The sequence below is a fragment of the Scyliorhinus canicula genome, chromosome 11 (genome assembly GCF_902713615.1).
Source record: "Scyliorhinus canicula chromosome 11, sScyCan1.1, whole genome shotgun sequence".
NCBI lineage: Eukaryota > Metazoa > Chordata > Chondrichthyes > Carcharhiniformes > Scyliorhinidae > Scyliorhinus > Scyliorhinus canicula.
Genome location: NC_052156.1, coordinates 144,090,979 through 144,108,424, shown reverse-complemented (window position 1 = coordinate 144,108,424; position 17,446 = coordinate 144,090,979). Strand labels below are relative to the sequence as shown.

At 44.8% G+C, this 17,446-nt stretch overlaps 1 protein-coding gene across 7 annotated transcripts in view; it reads left to right on the top strand.

Annotated features, from left to right (window-relative positions):
• Positions 1-17,446, top strand: part of LOC119973455 (plexin-B2-like) — a 290,890-nt gene that overhangs the window by 70,162 nt on the left and 203,282 nt on the right. For all 7 annotated transcript variants that reach the window (XM_038811623.1, XM_038811619.1, XM_038811625.1 and 4 more), the window contains exon 2: positions 16,494-16,599. The gene's annotated coding sequence lies outside the window, so the exon portion shown is untranslated. The remainder of the gene's footprint in view (positions 1-16,493; positions 16,600-17,446) is intronic.

Here is a 17,446-nt window from a genome sequence, read left to right as displayed (position 1 = left end):
CACAGTTCTGAGAGGAGAAACCTTTGTAAAGACAGGGCAAAGATGATCCAAATTATTTCTAAGCCCCTGTTGCAGATGATGACATCGCTATGTGAAGGTTTGGGTTTCAGTGCAGCTTTTGATCTTTAGAGGTTCTTCGTTTTGATCAGTTGCTATTGTTTGTGAGGACACCAAAAGTAAAACCTATTTCAAAAGGGAGAGGGAATCCGCCTGCTATGTGCCACGTCATTCCCATGGAGGGAAGAACTGTACTTCAGAAAAATTAACACCGGGAGGGAAGATAATACTGATAAATGTACACTCTGAGAGAATTAAATACCCAGAAGGAAAATTCCGAGGGAATTAAAATAATGGGAGAAATACTGATGCACCATGTTTGGGGACAGAGATGGAAATAAATGCAGGAACCTCCCCCCACCCCTCTGACCCAAGTAAAACTATATTAAAAATGAGTTAAACAGGGAGCAGTATGGTAGAAATAACCACAGCGATTCTTTGTTTTTCAGGATCTTTGTTTTTCAGGGTTTGTTTGGTACCATTTATTCATAGCTGGAAGGTGTGCAAACTTGGTGTCAAAAAAGCAAATTCACATCTAGCCTGTAAAGTTAGAGATGGTGGGAATTGGAGAACTATTAATTGAATGAGTGAATTACTTGCAGTCAATTTTTAAATATTTGAAGTGTGTGCAAATGTGCTTTTAAAGTTGACCATATTTTTTGGTCAGAGTCTTCGGTCTGTTTCATAATAACTATAATATAATAATCGCTTCTTGTCATAAGTAGGCTTCAATGAAGTTACCGTGAAAAGCCCCTAGTCGCCTGTTTGGGGAGGCCGGTACGGGAATTGAACCCGCGCTGCTGGCGTTGTTCTGCCTTGCAAGCCAGCTATTTAGCCCACTGTGCTAAACCAGCCCCAGTATTTATTTTACAAAAAAATGTTATTCAAGCAGTGCATGTGTCTTTAATCACCCCCTAAGCATAATAATGGTTGTATTGTTACTTGTGTCACCAAGTTGTGTTCCTCACTGCTTATCAACTGTGGCACTGAAGAATTGTGCTACAGAACTGGCCATACGTCTGGTCAAGTGGTCCCAGTACAGGAGCACCTACCCAATAAAGCAGAAATGGCCCTGGTATGTCAACTGGCTATTTGAATATGGGGACGTGTGCCTACATGTCACGTCCAGAAAACGACCAGACCAATTCACTCTGGTGGATCAGCCCACTTTCAGTCATCAGGCAAGTATCTTTGACAGTGGCACTTGCCAATAACTGTGCTCAGTTTAAGTTCTGCAGGTCACTCTGCTCCAGACCTCATTACAGCCTATGACTAAACATGGGCAAGAGAGCTGAAGGCCAATGTTGGGTTGAGTGGCTGCCCTTGACATCAAGGCAGCATTTGACCGAGTGTGGCATCTAGGAGTCCTCGTAAAATTGAAGCCAGTGGAGTTGGGAGATAAAATGTGGACCAGCTAGAGACATACATAGTATTGGGCTATTTTCTTCTCTAAGCTTGTCTTGTTAGCTTAAACAACAAGTCAGACATGCACATAATTATAACAACTCGGGATCAGCTCTTAATTGAGATACCATACTCGTGATTCTCATGGGGGGTTGCTACATTCACATTAATGTACCGTTTACATTCCATCAATAAAATGTGAAGAAAAGATATATATGAGGGACAGCAGAATAACTCAACATGGTCTCAACAAAATCCACTTCCCAATCATTTTGTTACAATGGTTACATTCTCTTCATAATCTCTTCCAATACCCCCATCGTGTTGTGCGGCACTACCACCGTTCTAAATGGGATAGACGTCGAACAAATCCAGCAACTCGAGGACTGGGCATCCATGACGCACTGTGGGCCTTTAGTGGCAGCAGAATTGTATTCAACCGTAATCTGCAACTTCATGGCCTGGCATATTCTCCACTCTACCATTACTACCAAGCCAGGGGATCAACCCTGGTTCAATGAAGAGTGCAGGAGAGCACGCCAAGAGCAACATCAGGCATAATGAAAAATGAGGTGTCGACCTGGTGAAGCTACAATACAGGACTACTTGTGTGCCAAACAGCATAAACAGCAAGTAATAGACCGAGCTAAGCGATTCCACAACGAACGTTCAGATCTAAGTTTTGTAGTCCTGCCACATCCAGCCGTGAATGGTGGCGGATAATTAAACAACTCACTGGAGGAGGAGGCTCCACAAATATCCCCATCTTCAATGATGGAGGAGCCCAGCACTTGTGTGCAAAAGAAAAGCCTGAGGCACTTGCAACAATCTGCAGCCAGAAGTGCCGAGAGGATGACCCATCTCGGTCTCCTCCGGAGGTCCTCAGCAACACACATGTCAGTCTTCAGCCAATACGATTCACTCCACATGATATCAAGGAAGGGCTGAAGGAACTGGATACTGCAAGAGCCCTGACAATATCCCAGAAATAGTACTGAAGACTTGTGTTCCAGAACTTGTTGCACCCCTAGCCAAGCTGTTCCAGTACAACTGCGACACTGGCATCTACCCAGCAATGTGGAAAATTGCCCAGGTGTGACTTTGCACAAAAAACAGGACAAATCCAACCCAGCCAATTACCACCCTATCAGTCTATCATCAGTAAAGTGATGGAACGAGTCATCAGCAGTGCTATCAAGCGGCACTTACTCGGCAATAACCTGCTCACAGACACTCAGTTTGGATTCTGCCAGGGTTACTCAGTTCCTGACTTCATTACAGCCTTGGTTCAAACATGGACAAAAGAGGTGAATGCCAGAGGTATGGTGAGAGTGACTGCCCCTGACATCAAGGCAGCATTTGACGCATTGCTGCCTATGGCGCTGAGGACCCAGGTTCGAATCTTGGCCCTGGGTCACTGTCAGTATGGAGTTTGCACTTTCTCCCAGTGTCTGCGTGGGTTTCACCCCCACAACCCAAAGATGTGCAGGATAGGTGGATTGGCCACACTAAATTGCCCCTTAATTGGAAAAAATAATTGGCTACTCTAAATTTATATTAATTTTAAAAAAAAAGGCAGCATTTGACCAAGTTTGGCATGAGGGAGCCCGAACTAAACTGGAATCAATGGAAATCGGGGGTGGGGGGGGGGGGGGGGAGACTCTCTGCTGGTTGGAGTCATACCTGGCACAAAGGAAGATGGATGTAGTGGTTAGAGATCAATCATCTCAACTCCAGGACATTACTGCAGAAGTTCCTCAGCATGGTGTCCTAGGTCCAACCATCTTCAGCAATGACCTTCCTTCCATCACGAGGTCAGAAGCGGGGATTATGTTCAGCGCCATTCGCGGCGACTCAGATAATGAAGCAGTCCATGTCCAAATGCAGCAAGACCTGGACAATATCCAGGCCTGGGTTGACAAGTGGCAAGTTACATTCGCGCCACACAAGTGCCAGGCATTGACCATCTCATGCAAGAGTGGATCTAAGCACCATCCCTTGACATTCAGTGGTATTACCATCTATGAATCCTCCACAATCAATATCCTGGGGGTTACCGTTGATCAGAAACTGAACTGGACTAGCCACATTGATACTGTGGCTACCAGGGCAGGTCAAAGGGTAGGAATCCTACGGCGAGTAACTCCCCTCCTGATTCTCCCAAAGCCTGTCCACCATCTACAAGACATAAGTCAGGAGTGTCATGGAATACTCTCCACTTGCCTGGATGAGTGCAGCTCCAACAACACTCTCTAAGCTCAATACCATGCAGGACAAAGTAGCCCGCTTGATTGCTCCCCCTTCCACAAACGTTCAAACCCTCCACCACCGAAGAACAGTGGCAGCTGTGTATACCATCTACAAGATGCACTGCAGTAACTCACCAAGGTTCCTTAAACAGCACCTTCCAAACCCATGACTACCATCATCTCGAAGGACAAGAGCAGCATTTATCTGGGAACCTCACCACCTGGAGGTTTCCTTCCTAGTCACACACCGCCCTGACTTGGAAATACATCACTGCTCCTTCATTGTCGCTGGAGCAACATCCTGGAACTCCCTCCCTATTAGCACAGTGGGTGTACCTACACCTAAAGGACAGCAGCGGTTCAAGAAAGCGACTCATCACCATCTTCTGAAGGGCAACTAGGGATGGGCAATAAATGCTGGCTTAACCAGCGACGCCCAAATCCCGTAAATGAATTTTAAAAATAATTCTCAACACAAGAAGGGACAGGTAAATTTCAGACCACCACAGGCATGACTGAGAAACCATTGCACATTCCATCGCCCTTGTTAACTGCAGAGGTACATTTGTCTTTTAATCCCCTTTGGCAGCATGTTGCTTCTCCATGCTCAGCAGAGGGCTGTTTTAACTCATTGTGCGCTGATCCTGGCTGTCGCCATTAGCCATCTGCCAGCTGAGGTACAGTGGCAGCAACATGTTCTATTTCCAAAATGATAGACGCTGTCATTTAGTGTGAACGCTCTTCCTATTGGGACGTAGCCTGCTTCACCAAGCACATTGGCCCCACCTGCAGGTGGCAGCTCCAAGGCTATGGGACCTAAAATGTGTGCAGGTTGCCATTTGATCAACTGACACAGTGCAGCTTCCCAGTACAGGGTGCTGATCAACCACCTACTGCTTGTTCAGCTAAATCCAACCTGCAAACTTAGGCGTTGGTTCAGGAGGTTATTGGGAGCCAAATTGGAATAAACCCATCTCCCAGTCCAAACTTCATCGATGTTTTAGCATGCGCTTGTGCTAAGTAAATCAAATGTAGATTGACCAATGCAGAAGGTAGATTGACCAATGCAGACTGGAAAATTATCACGCGGTTGAAACTCTTTGTGGTCAGTGACGTCACATTCTGGCATCTAAAGCAAAGGGAAAAATTTTTAATGGGCCCAGAATAGGTTTGAACGAACTAGCTCACCGGAATGAATTGCAGGCAGCTTTTGTGACTGACTTGAGATAATGTAATTGATTTTACAGCAAAGAGAGTGGGAACAGGGAAGTTGAAAGATGGTGAAATGTAAATGATTAAGGCTCTGTTAAAAGTATTGGGCAGGAGGTTGCATACTGAGGCATAGTGAAAGAAAAATTCAAGGAACTGAAGATACAAGTTTAGCAAGGAAAAGCTAAATTTTGGAACCGCAAAAGAAAAAGTTTCTAATTATTCCGTCTGCCACAAAATGTTTTCTTCAAAACGCTGAGCAAGATATCGGGTTTAATTATTCGTATCAAAATAGATGAATCAAAAAGAGTAGCTCAGTGGATAAGCATTTTCAGCTATTTCCAGTATTAACTGAGATGACTGATATTTAGAATGGTATATTGTTTCTACCATGTATTTTTTGTATATTAATATTGGGCTCTATTATGGCTGACCAACCAGGTTGCCGAATTACCGTACACAAGTGTGGCAGCTCATCTTGCCGTCAGCTTTTCTCCTGTTCTCAGCTCGCCTCTGCTGGGACAGTACGGTAGCATAGTGGTTAGCACAGCTCCTTCACAGCTCCAGTGTCCCAGGTTCAATTCCCGGCTTGGGTCACTGTCTGTGTGGAGTCTGCACGTTCTCCCCATGGGTGCTCCGGTTTCCTCCCACAGTCCAAAGATGTGCAGGATAGGTGGATTGGCTATGCTAAAATTGTCCTTGATGTCCAAAAAGGTTAAGTGGGGTTGCGGGGTTAGGGTAGAGGTGCGGGCTTGGGTAGGGTGCTCTTTCCAAGGTCCGGTGCAGACTCGATGGGCCGAATGGCCTCCTTCAGCACTGTAAATTCTATGACTCTATCTCGGACCAAAGGTCTGTGACTAAGAGTTCAGTGCAATTTACCAGATTGCCATGAATATAACACTTGGCCTATGGTGGTGGGCATGTGTTCGCAGCCCGCTTAAGACTTCCATCAGATTTTTCTTTCTTTCTACCTTTCCCATTGCAGGGAGACACTTGGACTGGAACTTTCCGGCCCCGTGGGATTCCCTTGTCCCGCCAGCAGTGTACCCTGCCCACAGCAGAATGAGGTGGCTTCAGCCCATTGACAACTGGCAGGAATAGGGAATCCCACCACCAGCAAACGGCGTGCCGCCGTGAAACACAAGGATGGGGGAACCAGACAATCCAGTCCTTGAGCTTGGATTTTCGCCACAATGGAGAGCGAAAATTGTGGCGAAAATGACAGAGGAGGCCCAAATCCGAAGTTCCATCCCTGAACACCGCGCCTACCATTTCTGTGGGAGTGGGCCCAGGTTGGGATTTGTGAACGCTCGTAGTAATCAGCAGTCATTTCCACTGGTTCGATTTTGGTGTGAGAGGTGTCTGAAACCTCGCCTGCGCCGATTAGACCTGGTAGGAGGAGGTCTGAATTTTGTGGATTTGTTTGGATAGCCGGGGTACCCTTTTGGAGAAGTATGGTACTCCTTTTGATATGGGCCTGAGACCCCTTTGTGGGAGGTCAAATGCCCTTTGTGAATGCTAAAAGTAGGCACAAATATTTATAAACTCCTGATCTATCCAAGGAAGCTATCAAACGCCTGAGGGGAAATGTATTTTGGTGCGTTTAAATACAAATGGTTGCTACTGTTTCACTCTGTTGACATAAACCGAAGGACTTCCATCACTTGATTTGTGCTGCATGACCAATTCCGCAACTGTCCCATGATCATTTTACCAGTTTGATTTGACAGTTCAAAGTAGGGATGGACTCTGAAGTGGGACTGTGAATTTCAATGCACATCTTTATAAGGAATTATGCAACTCAATTAAATGTAGGATTTGAATTATGCAGTTGAATTAAATGCTTGTTGTACTAAGAGATAATCCGTTGCAAAGGATAATAAAGTTGATGGAATGTAAAAGTTGTAAACTGGTTTTGAACATATTATTTTAATAAAAATTTTTTTTACAATAGGCATTTAGAACCTATTTAATCTCATGCGGTTCATAGGCCTTCCCATGGTAGATACTGAGTGAGCTGGCATGGTGTGGCAAAAGGTGGTGAGTGGGGGCATGGGTTGGCAATTGTTGGCACTAAGTTACAGAGGGGCTATAAAGGGCCATGGGGTTTCAGGAGAGGGGGCCATAGGTTGGCACCGAGGTTGCGAGGGGTACATGGGGAGATTCGAGAGTCGGGCATGGATGGAGCATGGGTTGTGTGGGGAGCGGGCTGGTGATGGCACGAGGGTTGTTTAATGTTTTATAAAAATTCAATTTCAACACTGTGCTGGAGCACCAAAGGCAGGCCTTCCATACAACCCTGGTAATGCCACACTTGTTCTGCGGTTGCCCAGCCCGAATACAAAAATCTGATGTTCACTCAGACATTTAAAAATAGTAAAAAAAAAAATACATTTTTACAAATTGAGGGGCAATTTAGCATGGGGGTGAGACCCACACAGGCACAGAGTGTGCAAACTCCACACGAACAGTGATCCGTGGCCGTGAGGCAGCAGCGCTAACCACTGTGCCACCATGTCGCCCCATAACCGATCCATGACCAGAAATTATCACGGATTTAACGAGAGACAAGCTTGCAATGGAGAAAGTGGTGTTTCCATAACCAGCTAGACTACTGAAGCATCAAAATGTGCTGCCATGTGGGAGGTTCTATTGCTTCTGTTGATGAATTGCTGATTTCTGCTTTACTGCTGTCTGAAGAGTCACAAAGAACAGTACAACAAGCAATTAGTAAGGCAAATTATCTATTAGCTTTTATTGCAAGGGGGTTGGAGTAATTAAAAAAAGCAAGGGAACATTATTTTAGCAAAAAAAGTTTTAAAAACAGGCGCAAAATGATTGCAATGCTAATGAGGATAGCCAATTTGCAATCAGTACACAATTTTGGTCTAATTACTGATTAGCATTTCCAGGCATAGTCAAATAACGGTAAATAGAAATCTGCAGGTTTAGCACGCAAACCTTGATTAGATAAAATTTTCAGGGAGCAGTAAAGGTGCGGAGTGCTCTGACGGGCACATCGTGGCACAATGCAAAATGGCTTGGGCACCTGAAGGCGGAAGTACACATCCTTGATGTGGTGCTGGGCGTCCTGTGGAGGCGATCCAGAAGAGGAGGAAAGATGTCCTCTACCTGCAAAGGTGAAGGATGTTGCTACCTCTCCCGTGCCCCTCTGTTCATCCCTCCTGAAGCAGCTGGTGTTCCTGTACTTGGCCTCATGTCCTCGTGCCCAATGTCCCATCTAAGCTGCACAGCAAGTGCCTGCACATGTTTGGCCATGCAAAAAAGAAGCTGCTTGCTTAATGAAGTCACTAACGCATTAAAGAAGAATTACAAGGAACATTGCTCATAGCCACCCACACTTTGTCTTCCAGAACTGGACCCTAAGTAAGATGCCCATGACTAAGCACTTCCTTTGTCCTGGTGACTCATTTGAGGTGGAGGAGCATAACATGTCTCTCTTTCGATGAAGGCCTCAATAGAATTTCCAGACTGAATGTTGCTGAAGTGTTGATGAAAGTCTCCCTGATGGGAGTGATTTACCGGCTGTGTCCCGTCAGAACCAGGGTGCGACATGGCCAGTAGATCCCGAGAGAGTGCCGAACGTACTGGCCACCAGGCATCTACCAGCCTCGCTAATGAGATAGATCCCAGCCAGGCGCATTTCAGTGCTGGGGGGGGTGGGGGGGGAGGAAGAGAAAGAGATCATAGGCCCCTGGATGGCAGGCCTCCGTGCAGGGTGCCACCTGGGCACCTTTGCACTGCCAATTTGGCACCCAGGCAGGGGCACTAAAAATAACAGTGCTGCTTGTCATGCGAGTGTCCCTTTAAGAATGTGTTTTTTATCTTGTCACGTGACTTCAGTGATGTCATTGTGTGGGTGGAGCTGGGCTGTGGCACTGTGAGCTGTTTTACTTTCGCTTTTGATTTGACTGCTGTGGACTCAGACAGGAGAAAGAAGTGCTTTGGCCTTTCTCTCTCTCTCTCTGTCTCTCGTTTCATTTTAAATATCTGTTCCAGTAAAAATCACTTTTGGTGGTGGCTTTTAAGGTATAGTTTGCTTTCCGGAAGGGTTTAAACCTGCTGTTGAGATGGGGTCAGTATCTCAGGGAAAGCCAGTCTTATTCAAGTGAGAATGCAGAGTGCTGGGCCACGCCCTTGAAAAGGGGGTTTGATTTATGGGATTTTGTTTTTGAATTGGAACAGTTAAGGAGGAATTCATTAAGTGCTATACATAGATTACTGTAGCCGTGGAGTATCTTTCTGTTAGTAATTGATAGAAATTCTTGCTCTTTGTTTATATATATGTTAACTAAGTTTTTAGAGGGCAGCACGGTGGCACAGTGGTTAGCATTGTTGCCTACGGCGCTGAGGACCTGGGTTTGAATCCCGGCCCTGGGTCACTGTCTGTGTGGAGTTTGCACATTCTCCCCGTGTCTGCGTGGGTTTCGCCCCCACAACCCAAAAGATGTGCAGGATAGGTGGATTGGCCACACTAAAATTGCCCCTTAATTGGAAAAAATAATTGAGTACGCTAAAAGTTAGAAAAAAAAACTAAGTTCTTAGAATAAAGCTTGTTTTGATTAAAGTGTCTAGGAAGACTGTTGAATCAAACTTCCATGTGAAGGCTCTTGTGCTCATCCTAATCAAATTCAACAAAAAGTTATAGATCAGGTGAACTCCATAATATACTTTGGATTTTCTAAACCCTGGCCCATAAGACGCTAGATAGTGGGGTTGTTCCGGCACTGCTACAACCTGGCTAATCCCACCCAGAACGGACCACCCTGGGTGGGATTAGCCAGGTTGTAGCAGTGCCCAATGTGTCTCCGAGGTCCTTTTCACAGCTTCAGCAACAAACATGAAATCCAACCATCCTTTAAGGAGCACTGAAATCAACATAGAACATAGAACATAGAACAGTACAGCACAGAACAGGCCCTTCGGCCCTCGATGTTGTGCCGAGCAATGATCACCCCACTTAAACCCACGTAACCCGTATACCCGTAACCCAACAATCCCCCCATTAACCTTACACTACGGGCAATTTTTTAGCATGGCCAATCCACCTAACCCGCACATCTTTGGACTGTGGGAGGTGTGACCTATTTACTATTAAATAGCCAATCACTGTTGAGAGGACAGTGCTTGCAGTGCTAACTACCAAAATGCTACGCAACCTCTTAAATGGACACTTGCAGGTTTTTATAAGCTGGTTAGCAAGCTTATGGGCGGCTGTTCCTAGCACTAGTTTCAGGCCCTTTGCTAAGATAGACGTGGGCTAGAGTGGCCTTTCAGCTGATCACTCTGCGTGGCCACTTCTTAGCCCTAACGTATTCAGTGATCATTGCTGCCAGGAGAATTTGCTACAATTGTTATAGGACATTGAGATCACACCTGCCGTACTATACACTTGTGTTCTCCTTGCCAAAGGATTTACTTGCCTTTAGAAAAGGTGCAACAAAGGTTCACTAGAATGTTTCTTGAGATGAGAGGACTTTCCATTGAGGTGGATTTTGAAGAATGGAAGGTGATTGCATTGAAATGTATTAAGTTAGAGTGTTTGACAGGTAGATTTTTCCTGTGTTCGGAGACCCCAATAATTAGGGGTAATTGTCTCAGATTGAGGAGTCAACCATGCAAGAGGGAAGAAGAAAAAATTCTTAAATAAAAGCATTGCAAATCTTTGGAATTCTCTTGGCATCCTCTAACCTTTGAGGACCATGGATGCTCAATGGATGTAGGTTTTCGACACAAAAGGAATTCGGGAATAATGAGGCCGGGCATGATGAGGCAAGAAAGTGTAGTTGACGTAGAAATTTCAGCTAGGATAATATTGAATGGAGGAGCAGGCTTGAGGGCCCAAACAGCCAATGCCTGCTTCTGTTTCTTATGTTCCAAAGAGGTCAGGAACTTGTCAACAAAAGGATGGGTAGTTTAACGTTGGCTGTCTTCTACTGCCTAGTTTGGAGCAGCAGCCAAAAAAGTCACAGCAATGCCAGCACAGGAGGACTGAACTATTCTGATGTGACCCTTCTACTGCTGACAAATTAAAGACTTTCTCTTGTATTTATCATTCTTGGATGTAAAATGGGAGCATATAATTGCTACCTGTTAAACTACCATACGAGTGTAAAGTTTGCCAAGCACATAGCGGGAGAATTTGGGTTGGAAACCGCTAACACCGAGCTTCTGAAGTTGGACCAAGCCAATGCTGTAGTGCTACGTTGTGTATGGTTCACTAGCTTGTGCTGACTGGAAACCTGGCAGCTCCATGTGTATATGAACTCAACATCTCACAGGCTGAGTCTACAACTCCAATTAGTGTCCTGCCTGCAGATATCTGGAACATTACAACACAATAAGAATGGTTAAGTTTAAGATTTATTTTTGGATTGAAGGCTTAATTGACCGTTCAGGGCTTCCTCTTTTATGTACCACCTGGTCTGCTGTTGAAGTCAGACAGCGATGTCTGTCAGTGTTGTGCTGAGAGGGGTATTTTAGTTTCAATTGTGCTGTTCCGATTACCTAATAGGAAGGCAATTGTTTGCTGGGTAGTTCGGAGAGAACATAAGAAAAGTCAATGTGCTTATTCAAGGTCTTTAAAATCTAGCGTTTTCCCCCCTTATCCAACTCCAGCATTGTGTTTGTATTGGATAAGGTTGGAAATAACCGTGCTGAAGAATGATCTTTGTTCAGTCCGGTATAACACCAGATGTAGATTAAATTTGCTTTTATAAATCTACCAGAACATTTCACCATAACTAGTTTCCAAAGAACATTGTATTCTTACATCAGTGGGATTTCCTGCACACTCTTTCATTTCCCATTCTTGTATCCTCTCTTGGACTGTCAATTTGTGTTGGAACATGGGTAGTTTTGGTGCCAAGGGACTAAGTGAAGACTCAGCAGATTAATTACATTGAAGTTATTTGCAGTTGGCAAACAGGAGTGGACGGCACGGTGGTTGAGTGGTTAGCACTGCTGCCTCACGGCGCCGAGGACCCGGGTTCGATCCTGGCTGTGGGTCACTGTCTGTCTGTGTGGAGTTTGAACATTCTCCCCATGTCTGTGTGGGTCTCACCCCCCACAACCCAAAGAGGTGGATTGGCCACACTGAATTCCCCCTTAATTGGAAAAAAAAAAGAATTGGGTACTCTAAATTTATTTTTAAAAAGCTGACTTTTAAAAACAAAAGAGGAGACTTTCAAGCCACCATTCTGGGATGAAACCCAGGCCCCAGAGATGAAAAGTCTGTTAATTCACGTGACTATCCAGTGTCCTTAAAATCTGTAACGGATAATGTTGCTCGTTATGCTCTCCTTAATTTGCTCTGTTTTAATTATGCTAGCTCAAGAGTCGCCAGGTATCTTTTCGATACCGCCACAAGCTTACTGATCAAAGACTCGATACACCAGTTAGTAAGTTTGAAATCAATGCACATTTATTTACACACAGTCAATTATACTCATGCACAAATTCTACTCATTAAACTACAACTACTACTAAAAGCCTATACTTAGCTTCGGGTGCCCACTCGGTCAGAGGAACAATGGCCGTTGTCCGGTTCTGAGGCTGCTATATCTCGTAGTGTGCGTTGACTTTAGACTTACTTGTCTGGTGCTTGGCGGGTCTCCCGTCGCTGAGAGCCAAGGCCAAGATGAAGGTGGAAAAGAAGAGAGTGATCTGTCTTGGGGGCTCCTTTTTATACCCCAAAGGGGCTTCGTGCCCTTTTGTTGCGGACCTTGAACTTGGCCCCAATTAATTGGACCATGTCCTAATCATCTGTATTGATTTTCTCCAATAAAGGGGTGGTTGCTTGATCACTGGGCGGGCCCTAGGTGACCGTTGGCCTGCCTTTGTTTTAGTCTCCACTGGCGCCGGGGAGTCTGCTCTGGTATCGTTTTCTTAAATGTTTCTCTTTTGTCCCCGGAGATAGCTTATTACTATGCTAATGGTTTGTAGTATCGGTTTTGTCTGGGAGCTGCAAACTCTAATCCACAGACAAACCTTGCACCTGCTTGTTTTCTTAGCATTGTCCAATTTTCCCTTTACTCTTTGCAAGTGTAAATTTTGAAATCGGGACGTGGCTACCCCAGGTGGCTACAATAAGCAAGCTGGAAGTGTTTGTCTTGCAAGGCGGGTTTATGACTTCTTGTGTTTGGACAATGCAAACTATTCTCCCCACATTACACAGTAGATAGATAGACTTTCACATGTGAACCAACCAACCTGTGAATATAAAGCAGCTTAATTTGCATGTTTAAAATTACACAGTTCAGGACTTCATATTATAAAAGGATATAGGGATACTGCACAAGATATAGATCATCACAAGGGTGACACCAATATTGAGAAGACATGCTTCTGGAAGGATGGACAGGCTGGTGTTCTTTTCTCTGTGGGGGGGGGGGGGGGGGGGGGGGAGGCTGATTGGCAGCCTGTTGGAGCTCTTTACGGTTATGAAAATGTTTGTTAGGGTAGACATTGAGAAAATGTTTTACTTATGGTGGAGACAAAAACTTGAGACCATAAATAGTCACTAATTGTTCCAATAGGGAATTCAAAAGGAACTCTTTACCTAGAGAGTGGTAAGAATGTGGAACCATACGTGCATTTAAGGCAGGGGTGGGCAAACTTTTCCGTGCAAGGGCCACATTCAGAAATTCACAATTCACAAAGGGCCGCATAGTATATTAAGTAAAATAATTACTTCACCCGGTTATGATTCTGGGCGCCTCATATAGAACATAGAACTAGTACAGCACAGAACAGGCCCTTCGGCCCTCGATGTTGTGCCGAGCAATGATCACCCTACTCAAGTCAACGTATCCACCCTATACCAGTAAGTAACCCAACAGCCCCCCCCCCCCCCCCCCCCCATTAACCTTAAAAAAAAAAATTTTTTTTTTTTAATGACTTGGTGGGCCGCAGAAATACCTTTGGCGGGCCGCATGCGGCCCGCGGGCCGTAGTTTGCCCACCCCTGATTTAAGGTGAAGCTGAACAAGCAGACTAGGCAGAAAGGAACAGAAGGATTTATGGATAGTGCTCTATGAAGTGGGGTGAATATGGGCTTATATGGGGCATAATATCAACACCCAGTTGAGCTGTGTGGTCTGTTTCTGCGCTGTACGTTCAATACAATACCTCCACTAAAACCACTTGTTTCCATTTATCTGTCCCTATTTCTGTTTGCCTTCTGGAAGTTAGTGCCGTGGTATTTTAAAATGCTACGGTGTTGTACTCTCCTGATATTTATACAACTAAGAATACTTGGCATTATTTCATGAAAATGACTTCAGTTATGATATCAGTGTCCTTGGTGTTCTGCTAATACAGAACTCTAAAACCTTTTACAACACCTTAGAATCTCCACATTTAAACAGGAAGTTGCTTGTTATGATATTGTGTTGTTGGCAGGCAGTGAGTGAAAATGCTGCAATCACTGTCCCCAGATTAAGTCACCTGATCCAAATATGGAATTTCCCAAACATTCCCATTTGATTAAAATCCTGTATAAAACCTTTCCGGTATTTTTACAGCTTCTTCCTCCTTTCAGTCAGCCCTATTGCAACATCTGTTTGGTGGTGATCGTGTTCCTTGATTTTATAAAATGTGTAATCTTGTGCTTTTTTAATTGACTTCTGAGTATAGAAAGCGTTACCAAGGAGACCATTACTATACCGGATTAGTTGACTTTGTGCACTTGTGTGAATTAGTCCTCATTGTGTCCTGTCTGGCTTTAATCATGTAAAGCACAATGCATCAACTACAGAGTTCCCAACTGTGATTTAAATGTATTCCTGGAGGTCTCATCATGTGACTTGCCCCCAAACTCGGGCCATTTGTTGGCCAACACATCCATCTTTGTGATGCACTACCTTCTTACACCCATGAGAACGCAAAAGCACTTATTACCCAATTGGAAGATGCTTGCTTGCCTGTCAGCCAAATAGCCTTTTCTTCCCTCCCACTTTCAGTGTTTTTTACATTTGGTGAAGAGAAATGTTCAAGGAAAATTTGGGAGAACAAAATGGATGTCCCTATGATTTTATCTCCAGCACCGCACACTGTCGTGTCTCGGAGGTTGATTTACAATTTCAAGAGAATTCCGGGCAATCCTTGAGGGTTGGCAAACCCTAATATAATATCTGCTAAAATAAACCACCAATAATAATTGTTCTTTTGGGAATTTGCATTTTCTGGTACCCTGTTTTTAAAAAAATATATACATTTTATTATGGCATTTGTATAAACACACACACACACACACACACACACAAGAGCAACAGCAGACTTGTACAACATGGTAAATAAACCAGCACCCACACCCCCCTGCCCCCCTCCCTCTGCTGACACCTCAGACCTCCTCCGAGAAGTCGATGAACGGCTTCCACCTCCAGGCGAACCCATCAACTGACCCTCTCAAGATAAACTTAATCTTTTCCAACCTCAGGAATCCTGCCAGATCACTCACTCACACCCCTGATTTTGGTGGCTGAGAGTCCCTCCACCCAAGCAAAATCCGCCTCCGGGCTATCAGGGAGGCAACGGCCTCCCATTTCTGTATAACATCTCCTATTGGGGCTGCCACCCAGTCCATCAGATCATAGATCATAGAATTCGACCCATCGAGTCTGCACCGGCTCTTGGAAAGAGCACCCTACCCAAGGTCAACACCTCCACCCTAACCCCATAACCCAGTAACCCCACCCAACACTAAGGGCAATTTTGGACACTAAGGGCAATTTATCATGGCCAATCCACCTAACCTGCACATCTTTGGACTGTGGGAGGAAACCGGAGCACCCGGAGGAAACACACGCACACACTGGGAGGATGTGCAGACTCTGCACAGACAGTGACCCAAGCTGGAATCGAACCTGGGACCCTGGAGCTGTGAAGCCATTGTGCTATCCACAATGCTACCGTGCTGCCCGGACGCCTTCACACCCCGTACCCCCTACCGGGCAGCTCATATTCCTCCTCCAGGTCCTCTAAGCTCACAAGAGCTGCTCCCTACAAATCAGTCCTCGAACTGCTCAATCTTCTGGTACCCTACTTCATGGGCAAATCTTAATGCTAATTTGCCCAATTCGGAGGTTACTTTTTACTTTCTTGGGCAACAGGTATTGCTGACTTGGATATTGAATCTCAATGTACATATGGCATTATTTGATGAAAAGGGAACACGCTTGCAGTGACTAGAATTGCCACGAAAAAGGCCATCTCAGAAAAGCAATTGTTTGGTGGTATGGGCACAGGCCTGTTCAATTCACTTATTCAATTCTATAACTTTATTCTCCAAAAGCTTTGATTCACTGAGTCTGTTGCAGCAGATGTGATGCATGTACTGTGCATATATTTATTTTTTCAAGTGAATTACGGCACCATGTGTTCTCAGTACAAGCATCATCGCAGGACCTCCCACTTGGATGAATCCTTATTTGAGAGTTTCATCCCAGGACTGTATATGACGGAGTAATCTGAGAATAGGTTCCAGTTTTGCTAAACTATGTGTGCACAAAAGTTCACTCTAGATTTTAACGGGTTGCATTTTTTTTCTCTCCAGGAGGCCTTGATCAATATGGTCATATAACATCACAGGTCACCGCTAACTTCAGAACAAGCTGACTAGACAACAACTAGAAAATCAGGACATTGAGGCTATTCCAGAGGTATGAGGGATATAATGCCATTGAGGTTGTTTAGTTTACAGAGCAATGCTATTGTATTGTACTGCTTGGGAGCCAAAGGAGTTGAGTGGTTGCTTTCTCCATTTAGATGGAGGTAGAAGCCCACAGCTGTACTCTGGAGAATGAAATGTATCTGCATTAATTCCTTGATTGCGAGTTAAAATAATGCGCAATACTACAGTATTCATGTTTGTTCATTTATTCAGGTTTTTGAATATTAGGACAGTTGAATGGCTGCTCGAAAAGAGACATAGGAGGCATATCAGTAGAAGCTACTAATAGCAAACTAATACTCTGTAATTAGAATTTAAGTTTGCAAAGTTCACAACTTTTGCTGCTTCATGCCTAGCCTTTTGTTTCCAGTTAATAGGCCGGAATTCTCCAGCTGTTTGCCGCCGGCGGGATTCTCTGGTTTTGCTGGCAGCGCAACCCCGCCCGCAGGTTTCCCAACGGCGTGGGGTGGCTTCAATTGCAAATCCCGTTGGCGGTGACAGGAGATCCCACCCATGAATTGGGTGCTCCACATCGTGAACAGCAGCCAAATGTATTGGATTATTTTTTGCTTAAATAAAGCTTTGCCAGTTTGCCTTAACCTTAGGGTCAGCTTTACTGCTATTCTGAGTGCAGTGTTTTTAAAAAAAATTTAGATTACCCAATTATTTTTTCCAATTAAGGGGCAATTTAGTGTGGCCAATCCACCTACTCTGCACATCTTTGGGTTCTGGGGGTGAAACCCACGCAGACACGGGGAGAATGTGCAAACTCCACACGGACAGTGACCCAGAGCCAGGATCGAACCTGGGACCTCAGCGCCGTGAGGCTGTTGTGC